Raw genomic sequence first — 10,050 nt, 5'->3', positions numbered from 1 at the left:
AAAGGCTTCAACAACTTAACTTTGAAAGTCTTCCAAACCATTAATGGTTAACTCAAGCCTCCAGCATGATTAGAGACTTTCTCTAAACTCAACCCACATCTAACCCAGGGATCTCATTAAGCATTCATTGCTTTGACCATGGTTATCCCTTTAACCCTTGCACAAGAGTTTATCCTTTGGGTAAAAGCTTTATCCAATGGATAATCTTAACCTAACCTTAACCCTTACCCCCTAGGGTAACCATGAGGTCTTCTCAAGAATTTAATGATTCCTACCTCTCCTCTCAACTGGTCTTATGTTGACAATTGTCACCATTTCATTGGTGAAAATTGTAAACATGGATTGCCAACTTTCAAACTTGACCCTTGATTAACTCTTTCAATCCTGGCCATCCACTGCCCTAGTTTCACTATAAATAGAGCTCTCCTTCCTCCATTTTAAGGATCCATGCAAGCTTTAGTATCTCATTTATGCTCAATTTTATCAACACATTTAGCCTCTTTTGTATTAGGAAATAGTCTAAATAAGCATTTTTAGAATATTTTCTTTATCATTATCTTAGAACATCAACTAGTATATCATGTTAGGATAGTGTTTCTACTAGTCTTGTCATCTTATAATCTAGTTTGTTGCATTTGTAGAATCATGCATAGCGTAGGATAAATTTCCATAACTAAATTAATCTAAATCATCCCTCATTCTTGTATTAGCCATCCCTAAGTCACTTTGCTCAGTGATCTGAGAGCAAAGGCATTGGCTTGAGGGACCTTGTGAGATAGAGAACCATGGAACCAACCTTGGGAAATTGAGCTATCCTTCATAGCTCCATAACTTGCACCAAGAAGTCCTGTGGGTGTGTGAGCAAGCCTCTTTGAGACCACTTTGTCACATTTTGAGTTTCATAGACCCTCTTTTCCTGCACGTTGATGTTCTAAGATAATGATAAAGAAAATACTCTAAAAATGCTTATTTAGACTATTTCCTAATACAAAAGAGGCTAAATGTGTTGATAAAATTGAGCATAAATGAGATACTAAAGCTTGCATGGATCCTTAAAATGGAGGAAGGAGAGCTCTATTTATAGTAAAACTAGGGCAATGGATGGCCAGGATTGAAAGAGTTAATCAAGGGTCAAGTTTGAAAGTTGGTAATCCATGTTTACAATTTTCACCAATGAAATGGTGACAATTGTCAACATAAGACCAGTTGAGAGGAGAGGTAGGAAGCATTAAATGCTTGAGAAGACCTTATGGTTACCCTAGGTGGTAAGGGTTAAGGTTAGGTTAAGATTATCTATTGGATAAAGCTTTTACCCAAAGGATAGCTCCCTGGGCACCGCATCCTCAAGCAACATTCAGGTCGTCCTGGTTCACTTATACCTTGACACTTATGCTATCTTGCAATATCAAAAATCATGCAAATTTTTCTCAGGTCATTATGGTTCAATTATACCATTATGCTTGTATAAATTTTCAACATATCCCAACAAACCAATGCTTAATGATGATACCTCCAAAAGAAAGCAAAACATATGGCTATATCGAGATGACCAATGTAGAATGAGGATGCTAAATTAGTTGCATATCATTTTACAATTAGTTGCAAATCATTTTATAATTAGTTGCATATCATGTTACAATTAGTTTCATATCATTTTACAATTAGTTGCATATCATTTTACAATTAGTTGCATATCATATTATAAATTAGTTGCATATCATGCATCTCATTTTCAAGATACATCTCACATCATATCATATCATACGTCTCATTTTCAAGATACATCTCATACATCCTGCATTATCGCATCATATTCATCACATATAAAATCGCATAAGCATTGCATCATCATATAAAAAGCATCATCCATAACACATCACATGAAGATCAAAGAAAATGGTGTCATATATATATATATATATATATATATATATATATCAAAATGATCAAATGTACAAAATATGTCATGTCTATGCCCAAAACAAAAAAATGATCAAAATATGATACAGACAACATCTCTCAGGTATGACTATCTCTAGATGGTGATGGTCTCGCAGCAGATGTCCCAGCACCTAGATCTCGAGGTGGATCGTGTCTAGATGGCCTTGTCACGCCTCTACTCTCTGTCCTCGACCTAGTCTCTCAGGATCGATTGGATCTCGACTGTGTGAAACTCTGCACTCGGTGCTCCCTGGGCACCGCATCCTCATAATGTCTCCTATAGTACTTTTCCTCCCTGACTCTCAAAGACATCTCTCTCGGGGCGTCTCTCATTAGGTCACCTGTCGTCGCTCTGTCCAAAACCTTTGCTCGAGCCTCGGCTCAACCCAACCACTCCAAAGTAGTATCTCGCTCTGTAGTTAGCTGTGTAATCTGACACTATTGAGCCAACATCTATGTCTACAAATGCTGCACTGACAACTATAGTGATCTAATTTGTGCATCCTCCACATGTCTAGGAATCTACACCTGCAGGGGTACCTGTGAAGGGATACCACCTATCCCTCTACCTGTCCTCAGTGCTGGTGGAGGTAAAACATCTAACCTCCTCCTCTAGGTCGGTCACTGCACATCCTCATACCCTCCCACCACCGCTATTACCTCCTCAACCTACTCCTCCTCCCTAGCTCTGATCGCCAAACCCCCTCTCCCTCTATCCACTACCACCCACCGCGCAACTCTCTCAGCTTGTATTACCCTCCCACCACCATCTCCACCCCTCTCTCCCCTCCTCATCTCCAATCTCCCACTAACTCCTCGCCAACCTCTACCACCACCTCTATCATCTCCTCCATCCCCTCCACCTCCATCACCACCTCCCTCATCTACCTCCTCATCATCATCAAATGCAGGAATCATCTCAGTGGGATCCGATATCCTAGCCACTACCCGTGTTGCGGGGAGTGCTGCAAACTCCACATGCCTAGGAATCTACACCTGCAGGGGTACCTGTGAAGGGATACCACCTATCCCTCTACCTGTCCTCAGTGCTGGTGGAGGTAAAACATCTGACCTCCTCCTCTAGGTCGGTCACTGCACATCCTCATACCCTCCCACCACCGCTATTACCTCCTCAACCTGCTCCTCCTCCCTAGCTCTGATCGCCAAACCCCCTCTCCCTCTATCCACTGCCACCCGCCGCGCAACTCTCTCGGCTTGTATTACCCTCCCACCACCATCTCCACCCCTCTCTCCCCTCCTCATCTCCAATCTCCCACTAACTCCTCGCCAACCTCTACCACCACCTCTATCATCTCCTCCATCCCCTCCACCTCCATCACCACCTCCCTCATCTACCTCCTCATCGTCATCAAATGTAGGAATCATCTCAGTGGGATCCGATATCCTAGCCACTACTCGTGCTGCGGGGAGTGCGGAAAACTCCACATGCCTAGGAATCTACACTTGCAGGGGTACCTGTGAAGGGATACCACCTATCCCTCTACCTGTCCTCAGTGCTGGTGGAGGTAAAACATCTGACCTCCTCCTCTAGGTCAGTCACTGCACATCCTCATACCCTCCCACCACCGCTATTACCTCCTCAACCTGCTCCTCCTCCCTAGCTCTGATCGCCAAACCCCCTCTCCCTCTATCCACTGCCACCCGCCACGCAACTCTCTCGGCTTGTATTACCCTCCCACCACCATCTCCACCCCTCTCTCCCCTCCTCATCTCCAATCTCCCACTAACTCCTTGCCAACCTCTACCACCACCTCTATCATCTCCTCCATCCCCTCCACCTCCATCACCACCTCCCTCATCTACCTCCTCATCGTCATCAAATGCAGGAATCATCTCAGTGGGATCCGATATCCTAGCCACTACCCGTGCTGCGGGGAGTGCGGAAAACTCATCCGTCATCCTTGCATCTACTATCTTTGGGGCATAATCCCAAATCTGGTCGGCTCTGTGAAAGAACTCCTCCACTGTCACTCTGCTATCAATTGTCGGACCCCAATCTGGGATATCCTATCTCCGTCGAGCATAAAAACATGCTCCCTATGGCATCCCCTACTGTCGACCATACTGCTGCAGCACCTGGCTATGCAAAAAACTCTCTATAACAAAGGGCATCCACCCTATCAGATATCTGGTCATGAAGACATAGGGCATCTCCATCCCATTCTCAGCCCATACCTTGCACCCTGTATATGGTCTCCAGATGACCATATCAATGTCATCCATCACTCTCCTCCAATGTTCTAGTTTTCCCATCTTACACTGGACAACTATCCCTCTGTATCCATAGGCATACGCCTATCCAACATGCCTATCTCTACCTGCCAGTGGCCTAGCTATAGGGATATGCTCCCATGCCCATACCTGAAACAATGTCACACCAGCTGATAAACTATTGTATCCTAGGTACACTACCTCATGCAAATCCCTATATAAATGGGCAAGCATAGTTGACCCCCATGTAAATCGATGACCCTGCATCACCATATCCTCCAGTACCAATCCCCATCCCACTAACAATCCCTTTGACCTACAATCAGGACATAGAAATCCACCAATTAAACCTGCTAAGAGTGATGGTAAAGGAGCGTAATCCAAATCCAAAAACTCCTGTTAGGGGATCTCATACCTACAAATAGTGTCATCCTGAAAAATCTAGTGCAATGCCTCAGTCCCACCCTCCTCCGTCTACTCGTAGGGAAGCAGTGCACCTACTACAGGAATCCGCAAAATCTGGTAGCAATCCTCAGGCATCACTGTAATCTCGCCTATCGCTAAATGAAAGGTGTTCATATCACTGTGCCACCTCTCTGCCAATGTTGTCAATAAACCATGGTTTACAATAAACTGAGGCATCTCTAACAAAGAGGTCAGACCACATCTATCAATAATATCTTTGTCTCCCTATGTCAATCATGGTATCAATGACCACGGTCTCGAAAATCGCTCACGCGACTGTACTACTCCAAGACACTCCTGTCAAAAGAATGCAAGTCCAATATCAGTTCCCTTATCAACACATGGATATCAAAATCAAAATCATCTCAAACACTTGAAAACTTTGAACAAATCTAAATCAAGTTTCACATCATATCCATCCATCAAATCATATCAACTTGTAATACAACTCAAGTTTTCAAATCATATCAACTTGTAATACAACTCAAGTTTTCAAATCATATCAACTTGTAACACAACTCAAGCTCTGCAATTCATATCCAACACATTCATATCCAAAACTTGAAAACTTTGAACAAATCTAAATCAAGTTTCACATCATATCAAAATCCACATCAAATCTATAATAACTTGAAACATCGCAAATCCAATCAAGTTATGTCAGAACTCATATTAGACAACTTATGATAGCAGACACACAGATGGACAATTTGCACCTATCTTGGCAGAACTAACCTCAACCTACCAATTTTCTTCATCCAAAAAATCACACTTTACCACAAAAATTTTCCCTATGCACTAAACAAACTTGTCTACGCAATAAAAATATACTCATGCACTTACTGTGCTCCTCTTGCGCTACCTATCTAACCCTATGTGCTAAGGTACACCTACACACTATCTGGCTCTACCCATGCGACCTCCTCATCACCCTATGCACTAGGTCTATCCGATGCACTACCCGTTTTACCCAATGCGCTACCCTGTGCACCTAATCTGCTAAACTACTATTATGCACTAATCTAGTTGACCTATGCGCTACGAAATTTATCGTATGCGCTATGAAACGACCCCGACGCACTAAAACGTAAATTCTACATGACAAATTAAAAACATGATCAAAAATGACAAAATCAAAAATCAAAAAGGGGTCAAAAACGTTGACTTACTGGTGGTCCATACGTGGTAGGCCTCCAATACCTTCGCACATGCTCGAATCGATGAGTAGAATACGGAATCGGCATGTTGACTCTTCTTCAAATATCACTATCTCCAAAGTCAACAAGCACAAATGAGACAAAATAATGCACTTTTCTCCTTTTATAGGGTGAATTGAAATTAGGGTTCGGAGATGGGGCATGTATCTTGCTCGCGGTCTCTGTCTAACCCTAACAAACATTATTATCGGGAGATGAATCAACTTTTCGCATTCCACATTGACAAAATTTTAAAATGCAAACAAAATTATCAAATTAAATCAAATTTTCCAAATTTTGATTCATCTCCCGAGGGGGCATTATCAAACATCATTTATCAAATCTGGGGCATCACTTATCAAATCTGGGGCACGACATGAAAATCTTAAAACGACATCACACTGATCATAATCAAATTTTGACGACACATCATTTTCTTTGAATTAACATGTGCACACACGTCACTTCAAAGAGGGGCAAAATGTAGACGTATAAAAATGACCATATTCCTAAATGAATATTTTATGTTCATTCCTCTATTTAGTTAAATCTAATTTAATTAAATTACCTACATTCTTCTATTTTATTACGTAAATTATTCAATTTACTTAGTTAAATTCACTTATGTCATTTAATTGAATAAATCATTTTATTCAATTAAACCCCTTCTCTCTACTTTTAATTAAATTTATATTTAATTAAATAGTTTACCCCAAATTGAATAAATCTAATTTATTCAAATTCCCAAATTACAACCAAATTGAAATAAAATATTTTATTTTAATTAAATCCTTTTATTCCTCATCCACTTGCAAACTCCTACATCTCCCACTTGCCTCCTAAACCCCCTTCTAGACTCTTCTAATCACTTCTAAATTAGCCTAACCCATCTCCTAAATATTGTCACATCCCTAAGCAAGGGGAAGTCACTTCTCAAACCCTCAAAGTCTTTGAAAACTATTAAAGGCTTCAACAACTTAACTTTGAAAGTCTTCCAAACTATTAATGGTTAACTCAACCCTCTAGCATGATTAGAGACTTTCTCTAAACTCAACCCACATCTAACCCAGGGGTCTCATCAAGCATTCATTGCTTTGACCATCGTTATCCCTTTAACCCTTGCACAAGAGTTTATCCTTTGGGTAAAAGCTTTATCCAATGGATAATCTTAACCTAACCTTAACCCTTACCCCCAAGGGTAACCATGAGGTCTTCTCAAGCATTTAATGCTTCCTACCTCTCCTCTCAACTGGTCTTATGTTGACAATTGTCACCATTTAATTGGTGAAAATTGTAAACATGGATTGCCAACTTTCAAACTTGACCCTTGATTAACTCTTTCAATCCTGGCCATCCATTGCCCTAGTTTCACTATAAATAGAGCTCTCCTTCCTCCATTTTAAGGATCCATGCAAGCTTTAGTATCTCATTTATTCTCAATTTTATCAACACATTTAGCCTCTTTTGTATTAGGAAATAGTCTAAATAAGCATTTTTAGAATATTTTCTTTATCATTATCTTAGAACATCAACTAGTATATCATGTTAGGATAGTGTTTCTACTAATCTTGTCATCTTATAATCTAGTTTGTTGCATTTGTAGAATCATGCATAGCGTAGGATGCATTTCCATAACTAAATCAATCTAAAGCATCCCTCGTTCTTGCATTAGCCATCCCTAAGTCACTTTGCTCAGTGATTTGAGAGAAAAGGCATTGGCTTGAGGGACCTTGTGAGATAGAGAACCATGGAACCAACCTTGGGAAGTTGAGCTATCCTTCATAGCTCCATAACTTGCACCAAGAAGTCCTGTGGGTGTGTGACCAAGCCTCTTTGAGACCACTTTTTCACATTTTGAGTTTCATAGACCCGCTTTTCCCACAAACAATCATTATTTTTAATAATCAAAAATATTAAACAATCACAATAACATTGACCAAACTAATTAGAACAATAATTCAATCATTTGAAATCATGCAAAACAAAATTTTCACTTACTTTGACATATTTAAAACACTCACAGAATCACAGTATCGGTTGTAGTGGGGCCTTCAACAATTTCAAAAACTCTTTTTGTGGTCGTTGAGGCCTTTGACCAAATAAAATATGTGCAAGAAACGCGTACGGGTTATGTTTAGTTAACCCATAGGCATAATTAGTCCCTAAAAATACCCCAATAGGACAACATTCATAATTCTAAAAGCCCTACGGACTTCTTATGTTAAAAACTTGTATGCATTACTTATAGTAAAGAAAGTGTGAAGGAAAAGGAGAGAGAGAGAGAGAGAGAGAGAGAGAGAGAGAGAGAGAGAGAGAGAGAGTTAGGGAGGGAGGGAGAGGGAGAGTGAGGGGATGGGAAAGGAAGGGAGATAGAAGGGAGGAGAAAGAAAGAGTGGAGAGAGAGAGAGAGAGAGAGAGAGAGAGAGAGAGAGAGAGAGATGGTAAGGGAGGGAAGGAGAGGAAGAGAGAGGATGGGAAAGGAAGGGAGATAGAGGGTAGAGGGAGAGAGAAAGAATGGGGATGTGAAAGGAAAGGAGATAGAGGGGGGATGGAGAGACAAAGAGTAGGGATGGAGAGAGAGACAGAGAGAGAGAGGGAGAGGGAGAGAGAGGATGGGAAAGGAATAGAGGTAGAGGGGAGGGAGAGAGAGAGAGAGAGAGAGAGAGAGAGAGATGGGGTGCGGAGGAAGGGAGAGAGGGGGAGCATACTAGTTTATTATTTTCATCCTTGAACCTCATGCTCGCTCTCAGGGGACGATCTGAACTTTTTTTTGTAAGCATTATTGACACTTTTTTTTATATTATAATAATGGTTCATCTTTCCCCTCAAGACACCATATGACCCCTTAGGACACCATACGACCCCTTAGGACACCATACGACCCCTTAGGACATCATATGACCCCTTAAGACACCATACAACTCCTTAGGATATCATATGGTCCTACTTGAGTTCGTATGGTGTGCTAAGGGCCCGGGTGATCTGAACTTAATTTTTTAAGCAGTATTTGCACTGCTTTTTATATTGTAATAATGGTTCATTTTTTCCCTCAAGACACCATATGACCCCTTAGGACACCATACGACCCCTTGGGACACCATATGACCCCTTAGGACACCATACAATGCCTTAAGAAATCATATGGTCCTACTTGGGGTCGTATGGTGTGCTAAGGGATCTTATGGTGTTGTCAGGGGTCATGTGGGGTCCTAAGAGGTTGTATGGTGTGCTAAGGGCCTGAGTGATCAGAACTTATTTTTGTAAGCAGTATTAACACTACTTTTTATATTGTAATAATGGTTCATCTTGCCACTCAAGACACCATATGACCCCTTAGAACACCATGATAGTTCTGATACTTAATATAAGTACAAATCCAATAGCCAACAAGATGAGGGGTGGTGAATCATACAAACTTAGTCTTCTATAAAAACATCAAATTCAACCTCGGTAACATATACTTCAGTAATATAACCAAAATTGTTAAACATGCAAACTCAAAAGTATATAAACATCATAAACCTCATAACACCAGATTTAACGTGGAAACCCAAATAGGGAAAAACCACTGTGGGATTTCGGACCCACTAAGAAATATACTCTTCTAGAGTATGCTCAGTTAAAAGCAAATCCTGTTAAAGATTACAAATACATTGCTAGATGTGACCCAATTAAGGGATTTCCCTCAGATCTGTTAGGATCTTCACCTTGTTAGAAGTGACCTTGTTAAAGGATTTCAAACACTCAATAAGAATGTCACCTTGCTAGAGGGTTTTACAAATAAGACTGTTAAGTCCACTCAGTTAAGAGATTTTCTGTCACTTTCACAAAATAACAGTAATAAAAATCTATTTGCAACTTCACATCTAAAATGCTAAAGCAGATTCTTATTTGTTCAATACAATCTAGACATAGAACTAATCTTGTCCATCTGTTGGGCTTCTATGCTCTATTATTCAAATAGGCCTTCAAGTTTCTGTGCTTGATAATCACTATGTAGCATCCCTATGCATACACTTGCCCGCATACCTTGTTTATCAACAGTTCCCTATTTATAAACAATTAGCTAACCGCTTAATCTCCTTGATCACATTTCCCATGATCAATCATAGCCATCAGATCTTCAAACTTGTCCAGGTTAAATGCATCTTTTGATCTGAAAATGTTTTACCCCACCTAGGAACTTGCATATATTTCTTGGAACTTGTGCCAGGGT

Source organism: Cryptomeria japonica, chromosome 10, assembly GCF_030272615.1.
Source record: "Cryptomeria japonica chromosome 10, Sugi_1.0, whole genome shotgun sequence".
In the NCBI taxonomy this organism is placed as follows: Eukaryota; Viridiplantae; Streptophyta; class Pinopsida; order Cupressales; family Cupressaceae; genus Cryptomeria; species Cryptomeria japonica.
This window is presented reverse-complemented; position numbering follows the sequence as displayed.